The following is a 13,899-nucleotide window of genomic DNA, read 5'->3' as shown; positions in this document are numbered from 1 at the left end:
GAAGCCGCTTCCCCTGCATCGGCAGGCAGACTCTCAACCACTGCGCCACCAAGGAAGCCCTTCCTTATTTTTTATGAGGGTCCCCTCTGAGCTCCATTTGGCATTCCATGTGAGCTGCATGAAATACAGATTACACTTTGTACAGACACATCAAAGGGTTCAGTTTCAGTGTATCAACATGACAAATTATGTAAAACTGGTAAATTGAGGTTACCAATAACAGCATCACCTGTGGCTTTATAGAATCCCAGCCTTCAGTAGATGAGGGTAACTTAGCCAGCTGCATGAGCAGACTCAGGGTGGTGGTGCATCATTTGTTAAAACGCAGATTACTGGGGCTTCCCTGGTGGCCCAGTGGTTGGGAGTCCGCCGGCCGATGCAGGCGGCACGGGTTCGTGCCCCGGTCCGGGAGGATCCCACATGCCGCGGAGCAGCTGGGCCCGTGAGCCATGGCCGCTGGGCCTGCGCATCTGGAGCCAGTGCTCTGTCCGCAACGGGAGACGCCACAGCAGTGAGAGGCCCGCGTACCGCAAAAAAAAAAAAAAAAAAAAAAACACAGATTACTTCCCCTCCCTGATTCCACTATCTTTGAATCCATATGTCTGGGGTGGAATCCAAGAATCTGCATTTTTACTAAATTCTCCCAGATGATGCTGAGTCTACCAGTCTGGGAAACACACTTTAAAACCCAAGATAAATACCAACTGGTCAAAATAACCAACTGATAAACTTACCAGTGGACATTTCTAAAGCATGGGCTAGAAGTTGGACAAGAGGGTCCTTTACTATGACAAAGAGTTTTATCAGACAGTGATGTAAAACAGCACACAACGTCCCCTGTAAATCTATCGTTTTAAAGCATGCAGCTACTACACAAGCGGAAGGATTCAAAAAACGAGTTTTCCCCCATAAAGCGTGCCAAATGTTGTCGTGTAAATGGCACTGGAATCACTAGAGTGGACACATTAAGAACTAAGGGCAGTGTGTCCATCTTTAAACAGTATTCTGCCCTGTTGCTTCTCCAGCATCCTGTTTTATCCTGACTCTCCCTGAATGAATGAAGGGGAAAGGGAGAAGAGGGCAAGCCAGGTGGCGCCGTAGCTTAACACATTTTCCTGCCAAGCCCAACACTGACGCACTTTGGAGCACAGGTGAAAACAATCTCCAACCCTTAAGTACTATTTTAGAGTAAAGCGACCCACCTTAAGTGCATGGATTGCCACAAGCACGGGCGTGGAGCTCAGGAGGGTAGACGGGGTGTGGCAGCCGAGGTTCCAACACCCCAGGAACAGAGAGGGAAGGTGAGGGGCGGGGGAGCATGACTTCGTTGAATTCCCACCGCGGTCTTGAGGGTGCAGGCGAGGCTGTGCAACTTTCCCGGGAATTCTCATTCTAGTAGCGTCTGCGCTCTTTCCCAGACCATCTATCCCATAAAGGCAGGCGACAGTGCACACACCAGGTGTAGGCGGCTAATGCCAGCACTGGGGCCGGGGCGGGGGGGGTGTACAAAACCACAAGTTCACGGGGGGAACGGGGGACAGATCTATTTGCCAGGGAGTGCATTTATGTATCTCCCCCCACTTACGTCCCAAATCTTAGGAAGCTCCCTTCTCCCTGCAGCACGACGCCCAAATAGGCACCAAAAAGTTTCCCTGCGCGGGCAGAGGCTGGCATGCAGCCTGGGTGTCGGTGATCAGAGGCCGAGCTCCGGGGTTTTCTGTTTGGGTGCGCCCCGCAGGCCAGCCCGGGCTAGGGGGCGTCGGCGGTGGAGCTCCGGAGGCCCAGGCGCGGCGCGGGCAGCTCAGGTAAAGGGTTACGCGGACCCGGGAGGCTCGCCCGCCGGCCGGGCCACGTGACGCGCCGGCCCAATGAGTGCGCCGGGGCGGCCGTTGCGGGCGCGGCGGATCCCCGCGGCGCTGAGCCGCTGGAGTTTCCCGGCGCGGCCGCCCGAGGCCGGCGAAGCCATGGGCGCCGCGACCCCGCCGCCGCCGCCGCCCGGCCCCAGGTAAGGACAGTCTCCAGCCCCGCGCGCCGGACCCCGCCGCGGGCAGCACAGGCGCTTGACTCCCCCGGAACTCGGGTTTTGTGGCATGGTTTCCCCCACTTCTCTCACGGGGCATTTTTATTTATTTCCTTTGCAGTGGGAAAAGAAAAAAAAGTGGGGTATGGGGAGGTGAGGCAGTTCTTAGTTTGATTGCTTCGGGAAAGTCAGGCCATTCAACAAAGGCTCTGAAAGAGGCGAAATCCAGAATGGGGTGAGGTGGGGGGGGACTTTTACAAAATCCCCCAACTAAAGACCAAGACAGTTTGCAAAGCTTGGCATCTACTTGATGTGTGAAACACTTTTGTTTTTAAATATCTTATTAATGAACTTTCAGTAGTGCCTGAGAACTTGAACTGGGAAAACTGCAAAAGATTTCCCCCTTATTTCTAAGTACCCCCTCCTTCCCCCATTTTTAAGCATGTGAATGTTTTTAAGTAAAACGGAAATGGAAGATGACCGCCGCTGTCTCTTGGAAATGTCCTTGGGTCCCAGGATTTGCCCCCTTTGGGGCGCTGGCGATGAGTAGGGATTGAGGGGAGGCGGGAGTACTAGGAAGCAGCACATGTTGAAGAAGGGTCCCAGGTGCAGCCGGTTAAATGGTCAGACACTGTTGGCTGAATATTTGATAATTAGGCAAGTATCTCCCAGGTCGATTACTTGGGTCTCAGTGACCTTGGCAGTCCAGATGAGGTGAGATTTTCACAAACCACCACTGAACAAATTTTCCAGTGTTAAAGACAAAAATCAATGTTTTGTTTTGTTTTTCCTCAAGCACTGTAATTCACCTTAGAAACAAAACAAAAACTCCCTTTAGTGATTTAGTACATGTTGTTTTCCATTGCAGTATAGATGTTTGCCCAGTGAATTTAGAGGAAGTCAGCGTTCCATGAGGTGGTTCAAAGCATTAAAGAATAGGGTGTTTATTTTCTTCCTGTCACTGCGAGAGAGAATTACTGATGGCACTTCTCACCATGGCTTGTAGGTGGTTGTAAACACGCTATTTTGGAAACATTTGAGAGTTGAATGAGAAAGATGGGGAAAGTGGTTGCTGCTTTTAAAGATAATAGACTCTATATTTGCCACTTATTCTCACATTGAATCCTCCAGTTAACACTATTTTAAGAAGGAGACATGTTAAAGTCTTCTAAGGCTAAGCACCCAGGTCTGTAGAACATCCGAACAGTCATGAGGCAGATCTCTGAAACAATAACCAAGCTTTGAAGGTAAAGTAGAGTTCTGGGGTTATTTGTATTTCTCTAATGTGTGAAGAGTCAGTTATAGGAAGCTGCCTTGATCACAGAGGCCAAATGGAGCAGACACTGATACAAGAAGGCAAGGTTCGGCTTCTTTCTCTTCTTTGCTCTCTGTGTCCCTTCTGATCCTGTTCTTTGATTCAGTAAGCATGTGATAAGCTCCTATCTCATGGCATTCTGTTCCCCGGGCCTGGTTATCAGAGGTTCTCAAGATTTAGATATGTAATGACATCTGAAGATCAAGGTGGCCAATCTTAGCTATGTTCTAAGAGCTTTTGCATATCTGGAATTTAAAACAAAACAATGACTTGCATGTCAACTAAACATGTTCCTTAGCCTAGAATGGAGCAATCCCCCCTGACTTTCCACCTAGTCCCTGTCTGAGCCTGGCAACATAACCAGGCTAAGCCCTGGCCAGAATCCAGTGTCAGCCCAAGGGCAGAGCAGGTAATGCCCTCCTTGCTCTGGGAACAGCCCTACCCTTGGTGCCCTGAGAGTCCATTGACTGTGCTTCCAGGAATGGACTCCAGTTTCCAAATAATTGAATACCAGCCTCTTGGTAGCTGGGCTTCCTCTACCTGGACTGTTTCAAATTCCCCTAGTTCCACAATTTTTTCAATAACCCAGAACCTTGGGATCTTTTAGGCTCTTGGTAAAATAGTACCTAGCTCCTGCCTTTTTTTTTTTTCTTTCTTTCTTTGGGGCATTAGATTGATTATTGGTTGCAGATAGACTTACTGGATATATAGAAAAGAGGAGTTGATAGGCTCATCCTAGGGGAGAGGATAGACCTGAGCCCTCACCCATCTGCAGGTCAGCCAGGTCACCCCATTATAGCCTTCCTTTGTCTAGTTATCACCTGAATGCTATGTAAGAAAATGAAATGAAAATGAAGTGTTTTATCTACTCTCATCCTTTTCACCTGAGAATATCATGGTCCCACAGAGATTGGAATCTTCAAAAGGACCATAGATCACCAAAATGACCCTATCCTAAAGCCATCAGGTGAATATGTATCCTCAAGCAGAGACTTAAAAAAACTCAAAATACTGACTCAGTGTCATCAAGCATCTTAGAAAAGACTCTCCTGAGCTGCAGTAAATATCAATAGTATTAACATAAGGCAAGAAGAATATAATGTCTCAGATTTTACCGCAAGCAGTGAACTCTGTTCTATTCCGGGTACAATTGGCTTTCTAAAATTAAGTGGAACCCTGACCTGGCCAGGGTTTGTAGACATTTGGTCAGGTGCTAGGGACACAGTCCTTGCCTTTGGGGGTCTTACAGTCCTCAGAGAAGACATTGGAGGGTTTTAAGCAGAGCAGATCTGCATTTTAGAAAGTTCACTCGGGCTGCAGTGAGAAGAACGAAATGGGGAAGATACAAGCAAGGCAGCTGCTAAGAAAATCCCCACTAGAGGGGAGAGAGAACTGAATTGATTCAAAAGATACTTAGGCAAAGGTATTTAAGATACTAACTCAAAGAAAATATTAGGTGTCTCAACTCTCTGAAAAGTTGACCCGTCGTTTCAAAATATGTGCGTTCCAGGTAGATAACCAGAAGCCACGTTTCATTACAATGCTGTCCCTACTGACTGTAGCTACTCTCGGGCCCCACGTAATTTGTTTCTATCACAGAAAAAAGTTTTTGATAAAGAATGAGGCTGGGGATTCCCTGGTGGCACAGTGGTTGAGAGTCCGCCTGCCGATGCAGGGGACGCGGGTTCGTGCCCTGGTCCGGGAAGATCCCACGTACCGCGGAGTGGCTGGGCCCGTGAGCCATGGCCGCTGAGCCTGCGCGTCCGGAGCCTGTGCTCCGCAACGGGAGAGGCCGCAACAGTGAGAGGCCCGCGTACCGCGCAAAAAAAAAAAAAAAAAAAAGAATGAGGCTGTTTTTTTATTCACACTTTCAACAACTTGGTGCTTCTTTATGCAGACTTAACTATATATATCTGAAGGCAAAGTTAAGATAAACTGTTGCCCTCAGATTGTACACACATTCTCTGATTTAGCTTAATTCCTCCCAGGAATAAAAACACCCTGACTTTTGATTGTGTAAAAGTAATGGAAGTGGGCAGTGGAACAGTCTTTTTTTTTTTTCTAAGTTGGCCACAGTATGGCCTGCTGTATGTCACAGGGAAGACTGTATCGTATTTGCAGAGGGCACTGTTAGAGCATGTACTAGTGGTGTGTGAGAGGCACCAAATGCCCGTGAGAGAAGAAAAGCCACTCTAGTCACTGCCACATGTATAGCTTTTTAATACAAATGTATTTGGATGTATTTGCAACTCACTTGTTTTATTAGTTCCAGGGTCAATCACTGCATGAGAATTTTGAAACTTTTTAAATTTTGGTGTTAAATCTTTCTCCCCCCATTTGATAACTATATATCTTGGGTCATTAATGTACAATAAACGCAGATTTGACTTGTACTTTATGGCTATAAAACAGTGTCCTCCTTGTTTAGTGATCACACTGCACGACCTCAGTCCTACAGAATATTTATTGCAACTTAGAAATGAATAAAAGAAGTCTACCTGCACATGCAAAGAATTAAAAGCCACATAACTTCGATTCTGGCTAGAACTTACATGGCATTATTCATCTTTTGATCCCTAATGAGCTTGGCTATCTGGGTTCCTAGTCTGCAGCAAGGAGGTCCACCTTCTAGATTCAGAGCATGGCTGTTAGAATAAGTGTGATACATAGTCACAACCAACTGCTGAGCAGTGAAGGCAATACAGGGAGGGGTGTCTGTGATTACATCCTAAATCTATGAGAAAAGAAAAGTTGGGTTCAGAACTATCTGTTAACAAGGAAATAAATATTGCCTTTTGGAAAAATGGATCCTCGGTCCTTTTTAGAGCTAGAAAAAACCTTAAAAGTCATTTAGTCTGCCCACCTTAATTTACAGATAAGGAAACAGAGGCTCGAAGAGGTCAAATGATGTTTCCAAGGTCATATGGCTGCCAACTGGAAAAGCTACTGGGACCAGAATCTATGAATCCCAATTTCCAGTTGAGCCATCTTCCTACTACTGACCAAAAAGTAGAAATTTTAATGGTATGGAAAATTCATTATCTGTTGACATTGTACCTTTTTCTCAGAATATTGTAATAGCCACTATTTATGGAGAAATTACTTACATATACACAGTGTCAGTTATCTATTGCTGTATAACAAACCACTCCATAACATAATGGCTTAAAACAACCACCATTTATTTAGTTTACGACTTTGTTTATCAGCAGTCTGGACCTGGTGAATCTACTGGTCTTGTCCAGGCTCCCTTATGTGTCTCTGGTCACCAAGGTGGCTCTGCCTCTGGGTGTTGGCTGACTGTTGGCTGAGTCCTCTGCCCTGGGCCTGGTCACATGTTGGATCAGCATGGTTGTGATCAGGAGCATGGGAGCAAGGTTCCTTGAGGCCTAGACTGCAATGGACACAAGTTGCTTCTCCTCCAATCTACTTATGAAGAAACAGACTCTACCTTTTGATGGGCGGAAGTGCAGAGCCTTTAGAGAATGGTATGGATTCAGGGAGGGGTGGAGAATTGTGGCCGTTTTTGCAATCTGCTGCATTGGCCGAGCACTTTATAGAACTTAACTAATTCTCATAACAACGCAAGAGATGAAGGCAGAATTTTACAGGTGAAGTAATTGAAACTCAGGCGTGTTAGTTCACATAAGGCAGGGGAATAGCTGGTGAGCAGTGGAACCAGCATTGGAACTCAGAACTGATCCAGGACTTCCCTGGTGGTGCAGTGGTTAAGAACCCCCCTGCCAATGCAGGGGACACAGGTTCGAGCCCTGGTCCGGGAAGATCCCACATGCCACGGAACAGCTAAGCCCGTGCACCACAACTAAGCTCTAGCCTGTGCTCTAGAGCCCACGAGCCACAACTACTGAGCCCACGTGCCACAACTACTGAAGCCCACGCAGCTAGAGCCGGTGCTCCGCAACAAGAGAAGCCCGCACACCGCATCAAAGAGTAGCTCCCACTCGCCACAACTGGAGAAAGCCTGCCCCCAGCAGCAAAGACCCATCACAGACAAAAATAAATAAATAATTTATAAAACTATATTAAAAAAAAATGATCAGATCCAAAGCCCGTGTCTGTAACCATGATGCAGCTCTGCCTCTGTGCCTCTCTGTGTGATGCTGCAGGGGAGGGTGGTATTATTAAAGTATCATAAGCTCAGAGTTTCATATGAACAAAATTAACTTTAAGAATCCTTTTTCTTGATTTATGTGCTAAAAGAAATCAAGCCAGTTAAGATTCAGAGTAAAGAGAAACTGGATTATTGGAGAAGCATAGTAGGGGACAAGGTGATGAGCTTAGGGGAGCCAAGGGAAAGACAGATTTGAAAAGGAGAGCATCTATTTATAGTCAAAAGATCCTCCTATCACTTACATAAAATGGGTAATAGCCCCACTACACAGATGACGATATTTGCCTGATAAAGATTGCATTCCAACCCATGTCTGTATGTCTCCAAAAATCTACCCCCTCCCCATTTTTTTCCCACTGAGCCAATAGGTTTCGCTACTCCAAGTGGGGTCCATGGGCCAGCAGCATGGTGGTCACCTGGAAGCTGGTTAGAATTGCAGTCTTGCCCCCACTTCGGATCTACTGAATCAGAATCTGCATTGTGACGAGATCCTCAGATGATTCATAAGCACAGTGAAGTCTGAGGAGCACTGCATTAAAGGGACCATGCGGGAAATGATTTTTAATAAGATGGGCTGGTGGAAGGGCATTCTAGGCAGAGAGAACAGCACGAGCAAAGGACCTGAGGCTGGAGTCTGTGGGCAGGTAAAGGAATTCCTGGACGAGAAGAGGGGGCATGTTTTTGGAGTAGAAGGAAATAGGGTGAGACTGATGGAATCACTGTGGATCCTGAGGAAGTCTGCTTTTAGGAAGGCTGATCAGACAGCACTGAGGATGGCCTGGAGAGCCTGGAGGCAGTGAACCCAGTTGTGAGGCATGCCGAGGGGAGGGCTCAGACTGAGGCAGGGATGGCGGAAATAGAGAAGAAAGGTCCAGTCTGGGAGACGTTTCAAAGCACATCCCACAGGGCTTGTTGCCAAATTGGATTCTAAGGAAAGAAAGAGAGGAAGTGAAGATGGTTCTAGACTGCCAAGTTCTGAATTGTGCTTCCCAAACTTCAGGTTGGGGCATTATCTTTGCATTCTTTTCTACGGAAAAAGAAGATACTTTTTGGTGGTAATGGTGGTTTGGGGGTTTTGTTTGTTTTCAGGCAGCTTTCCCCATTCCTTTGAATTGTGGCAGTTTTTCGCCTTTTACTAAGAGGCAGTTCACATGTTAAAGTTCCAAATCAGCGTGCCTATGTAAATTTCATATATATATATATATACATACACACACACACACACAGTGAGAGAATTTTTTTGGCAGGCAATTAATTATAATGAAACAGTTCTTCATATAATTCTTCAGTTTATTCCACCTTCCCAAACTGTCCTGTGACATTTATATAGGTAGAATTATTATGCCCCTCTCACAGTTAAAGATACTGAGATTTAGCAGTGTCACCCAGCCAAGGTTTGAACCAAAGTCTACTAACTCCAAGCCCAGTCTTCTATCCGCTGAAGCATTCTGCAGGTTTTATATTTGGTCTTTGGAGGTAATTAGTCAGTCTGATCAGTTTTAAGTTTTGGTTTTGTTTTTTTTAATTTTATTTATTTTTTTATACAGCAGGTTCTTATTAAGTTTGGGTTTATTTTTTCCCCCATATACACTGTGTCAACCTCAGGAAGATGCTTGAAAGTTTATATTGTGACTTTGAAGTAACTGTTTCATGGAAACTTGAAAATGCCTCATAAAAACTGATTTCCTCCCCCGCCTGATTTTCTTATTTCATTGAATCCCTGTGTTGATTCTAATAGCAACAAACCACACTTCAGAGTTCAAAAGATACGAATTATTTTGCTGCCTTTTCCTTTTATTTTTTTGAGTGATAAAAAGATTTTAATATTCTTCTAAATAAATTTTTAAGCCTGTTTCTTAAGCAACTAACCTGGGGCTTTTAAAATCATCTGTAGATTATAGAATCCCGACTTGGAAAGGGGCTTCACTGAGCCAAACACCTCATTTTATAAATTAAAAAACAGAGGCCTGGAGAGAGAGGGGGGCTTGTTCAAAGATACCTCACAAGTCAGAGGCAAAACTAGGGCTGGAAGCCTTGTTTCTAACCCCCAGTCCTCTACTCTTTGACTAAACTACTTCAAAGCAATTCCTTTCCCTATTGTTGTGTTTGCCAGCCTCTAATGGGCAGTGTGGGGAAGTTGGGAGAGCTCAAAGTCAAGATGACCTGGGTTTGAGTCCTGGTTTGCTAGCTATGTAGCATGGAACAAAATGCATTTACTGCTACCGTCATTTCTAAAAAGAATTGTAAAACGGAGTTCATTGACTATACAGTCGAGATTTAGTTTACAAAGTACAGTTTCTCTGCATTCTCTTTTAAACTTGATGGGACAGTTTTATGATCCTCACTGGGATTTGGTTTTGATGAAGGAAGCCAAGTGTTCTAAGAGTGGATATGATACGAGCTTCAGAGAGACACTGCAACCCAGGCGGAGGTCCAGCTCCAGAAGACCGCTGATGGAGGCCTGATCCCTCTTCCACAAAATGAGTTCAGTCTCTATTACTGATGCAACGCTTTCTCTTTTCAAAGCTAAAAGACAAGTGTTTCCTGGTGCTGAAACACAGGCAAAATTGTGACTCTGGGGAGGGATCCCAAAAACAAAGGAGGGTGTGGAAGAGTCACAGCCCGCTAGCGTGGAGAGAGCTAGAGCGTTGGTTTTGTAACACCCTGCCTACAGTCAAAGGTTTAATGGGACAAAAGGAGTGTGACCTGTATGTAATCAAAAATAAAAATAAAAAGCTAAAGTAGCTTTAGAGAAAACAAAATTACTGAAATTACAACCCTGGACTGGCAATAGCTCTGTACGAGTTAATTAGACAAAGAAAAAGGCAAACAAACGAAATCTCCAGAATTCGCCACCCCAGCACCTTGCAGGACTCCACTGGCAGGTGTGACTGGGTGAGACACAGAAATCGTCAGAATCATCCTCTCAGTCACAGATGACTGTGTCATATGCATGTTTGGTCCCATTACATGTCTTTACTCACTCTGTTTGCAGGTGCTTACCATCTGTTTAGTCTGTGGGAGCCCTTAAAAGAAACCAAGGGTGGTGGTGTACTTTCTTCCATCACTAAACCAGCCAGTCAACGGTGCTTCTCGAGTGAGTCTTCAGGAAGAAACAATCTGACCTCTTTGGAGTCAGGCCTGGCTCTCCCAGAAGAGATGGGAATGAGGGCTAGACTCCCAACAGCTTTGAGTCCTGACTCTGCCATTTGTTACAGGACGTCAGATATTTCGCGAAACCTCCCTGGGTTTCAGCTTCTTATCTATAAAGCTGCATGCGTCTGCACTTAGTAAATGCTTAATAAATGATTCTCAGCCTCCGTAGCCTTCAGTTTTCTCGAACGTAAAATGAGAGGTTTGGACCAGAGCAGCACTGTGGGGTACAGGATGCAAGGAAGGGTCGGGGTAGGGGAGGTGTGCAATCAGCGCATTTCTCCTCCCAGCTCACCTCATCTTTACCTTGGATAAAAGCCACACGAAATACAACAGGAAACTTCAAAATTAAACACATGGGATTTCCCTGGAATTTCTAACTAGATATATAACCTTCCTTACTATAAAATGGTCTCCTTAAATATCTGTCCAAGGGTAGTTATAAATCCTCCCCGGACCTCAGACATGTAAAGAAGTTTGGGCTGAAATGTATTCCATGTTTGTGTTAGTGGGAAGTAGGGAGGATGCCAAGGACTTGACATGTGGAAACAAAGTAAAAATGGAGTTCTTTGAGAAAGCAGAACTTATTTGCATAGTAAAATAATGCTGCTCTTAAGTGTTGAGATGAAAGGAAACTATGAAATATGCAGAAGTGAGTGATGAGGAAGGGGGCTCTCGTCTGGTCCTCCTGTCCATGAAGGGTTTTCAACAGAACTAAGTTGGCGTGTGTAGTATTTAAAAGAAAGGGTCGGGCTTCCCTGGTGGCGCAGTGGTTGAGAGTCCGCCTGCCGATGCGGGGGACATGGGTTCGTGCCCCGGTCCGGGAAGATCCCACGTGCCGCGGAGCAGCTGGGCCCATGAGCCATGGCCGCTGAGCCTGCGCGTCTGGAGCCTGTGCTCTGTCCGCAACGGGAGAGGCCACAGCAGTGAGAGGCCCGTGTACCGCAAAAAAATAAAAGAAAGGGTCATTGCTTCACCTTTGTATATTATAATATTCTTCATCCTTCACTTTGTGAGTTGGATTGGATTGTGGTTGGATTTTTAAAAAAATATTGTAAAGCGTTTTCATCATGGAAAGCCCACCCCACTTAGTGAACCTAGTGCCATAAAGAGCTTTTTTTTTTTTTTTTTTTAATACTGATGCTGTGGAGACTAAAATCTAAATGCTGTCTATTGAACAAATGTCCACAGAGGCTGCGCCAGGCAGTGGGGACACAAAGGTGATTCATACAGGCCTGGACACAGTCCCCGTAGGGCTCAGTGCTGTCAGTATGCGGACATATCACCCTCCATTCCCATAGGGACCGCAGGGAGGGACACCCCGGCACTGTGGTGGGTGGGATGGGAGAGTAACCTGGACTGAGAGGCAGGAAGGGCCGTCCCGCCCAGCTGCAAAGGCTGAGAGCGATCTGACTGAGCAAAGGGGGTCGTCGGGTGGGAAGGCACAGCACGCGCTCACAGGTCTCAGGGTGGCCGTGTTCTGGGAGGTGTCTGAGCATGACGAGTACCAGGAGAGGTGGCAGAAGGTGTATCGTGTGGGGTCTTGTAAGCTACGTGCTATAATCTGACCTCAGCCAATCTGATCCTTCTTACTGATGTAGGATTTTTTTGGTGGATGTTGAAACCTCCAGTATTTAGAGGTGGCTGAGGGTACAGGTCTCCTTCCCCACAGCCTCACACTTGGTCCCAAAGCCGATCTCAGGCCCAATCTAGCCTCACATTGTAACATTGATTAGTAAGCAGGAATCGAAATAATTGTGCAGCCTGTTTTGTAAGCTTGGTGAAGTCCCCCGTTGTGTTCTTTTCATTTCTCCAAGTAGATCTTTCATGGAAAGTTCATTAGAGGCAAATGGGTCACTCCTCCTTTTTTTTTTTTTTTACTGTATTCATTTTTTTTTTTCACACACACTGTATTTTATTTTTACAAGAGATAAATAAACTGACACCAAGCATTGTAAATGGATGGGGACACTCCTCTTGAGGCAGGGTTCAGCTAACCTAAGGGTGTAATTGAGCAACAAGAACTAGACAAGGCATTTTTCACAAACATGTACCAGGAACCGCTGGGAAGGGCACAGGTACTGCATCCACCGTGTACCATTTGGTGCAAGAGTGGGGTGCCTCGACGCTGTTTCTAGCTAATCCACACATCCTACACAAAACTGATTTCACCAAGGAAAAATAACTTCTAACATTTATTTGCTAATTAATCAAGTCCTTTTTGTTGATTGGAGGTAAGAAAGCTAACATACCTATAGAGACCACCTCTGGATTATAGCCTTCTGATAACATTCTTACTAACCATCTCTGAAGTGTGTATTCCTGACTGGGGTAACTAATTTAATCTACATCCTAGAGTGCAAGTGAAAAACACACTCATAAATTCCAGACTGTCTATGCATTATAGACAATAGAACCATTATGAGGCAGTGGTCTTTATCTGGGGAACAGAGAGAGGCTATTGAAGGTCATAAACTGGGAAATAAGATTTGCATCTCTGGCTGCAAGTTGGGAAACTGGAAGGAAGACATGGGGAGAGAGGAGACCAAGTAGGGGGCTGTTGCGTTAGATGTTGTTGAATCTCCACTTGAATAAGGTGGAGGTAATTCAACAGAGAGAAGTCGCTGGGTTCCTGAGATATTAGGTGAAATCACCAGGACCTGGTGGTGGATTGGAAGTGGGAAGTGAGGGAGGAGGTGCCAAGATTGAATTTTGGGGCTGAGTATACAAAGGAATTTTGTTGAAGTGTTGTTTGTGATCAAAAAGAAAAACAGTGTATCTGTTGTCAGTATACGCTGGTTAAATGAAGTACACTTTATAGATACAATGCAGTACTCTGCACTGATGAAAAAAAAATGAGATATATATGTGATGACATGGTGGAAAGATATCCAGGATACAATCTTAATTTTTTTAATTTGTTAAAGAAGCATGCATTTAGTGTTCCATTTTAATACAGTTAGTAGTGATTATAATTGGCGCTTAACATGGCAGTAGTAACAATTATAATTAGCACTTATACTATCCAGAAGAAAAAATTCCTAGCAGTGGTTATCTGTGCGGCCGAGATTACCAGGGCCATCTGCAATCTATACTGTGGATTTTTGCAACTGAGAAATCAGATTTTGCAGAACATGAGCAGACCACCCTACTTCTCTCACGAAAACTCCTGATCATTCTATCCCAACGTGATTACTCCCTCTTTTGAACACACAGTCATTCCAGAATGTTAGATTCAAAAAGGGCCTTAGAGGTCATTTAGCTTAGTGCCTCCATTTC

This window comes from Phocoena phocoena, chromosome 5, assembly GCF_963924675.1.
Source record: "Phocoena phocoena chromosome 5, mPhoPho1.1, whole genome shotgun sequence".
Taxonomy (NCBI): Eukaryota; Metazoa; Chordata; class Mammalia; order Artiodactyla; family Phocoenidae; genus Phocoena; species Phocoena phocoena.
Note: the sequence above shows the minus strand (reverse complement) of the source record.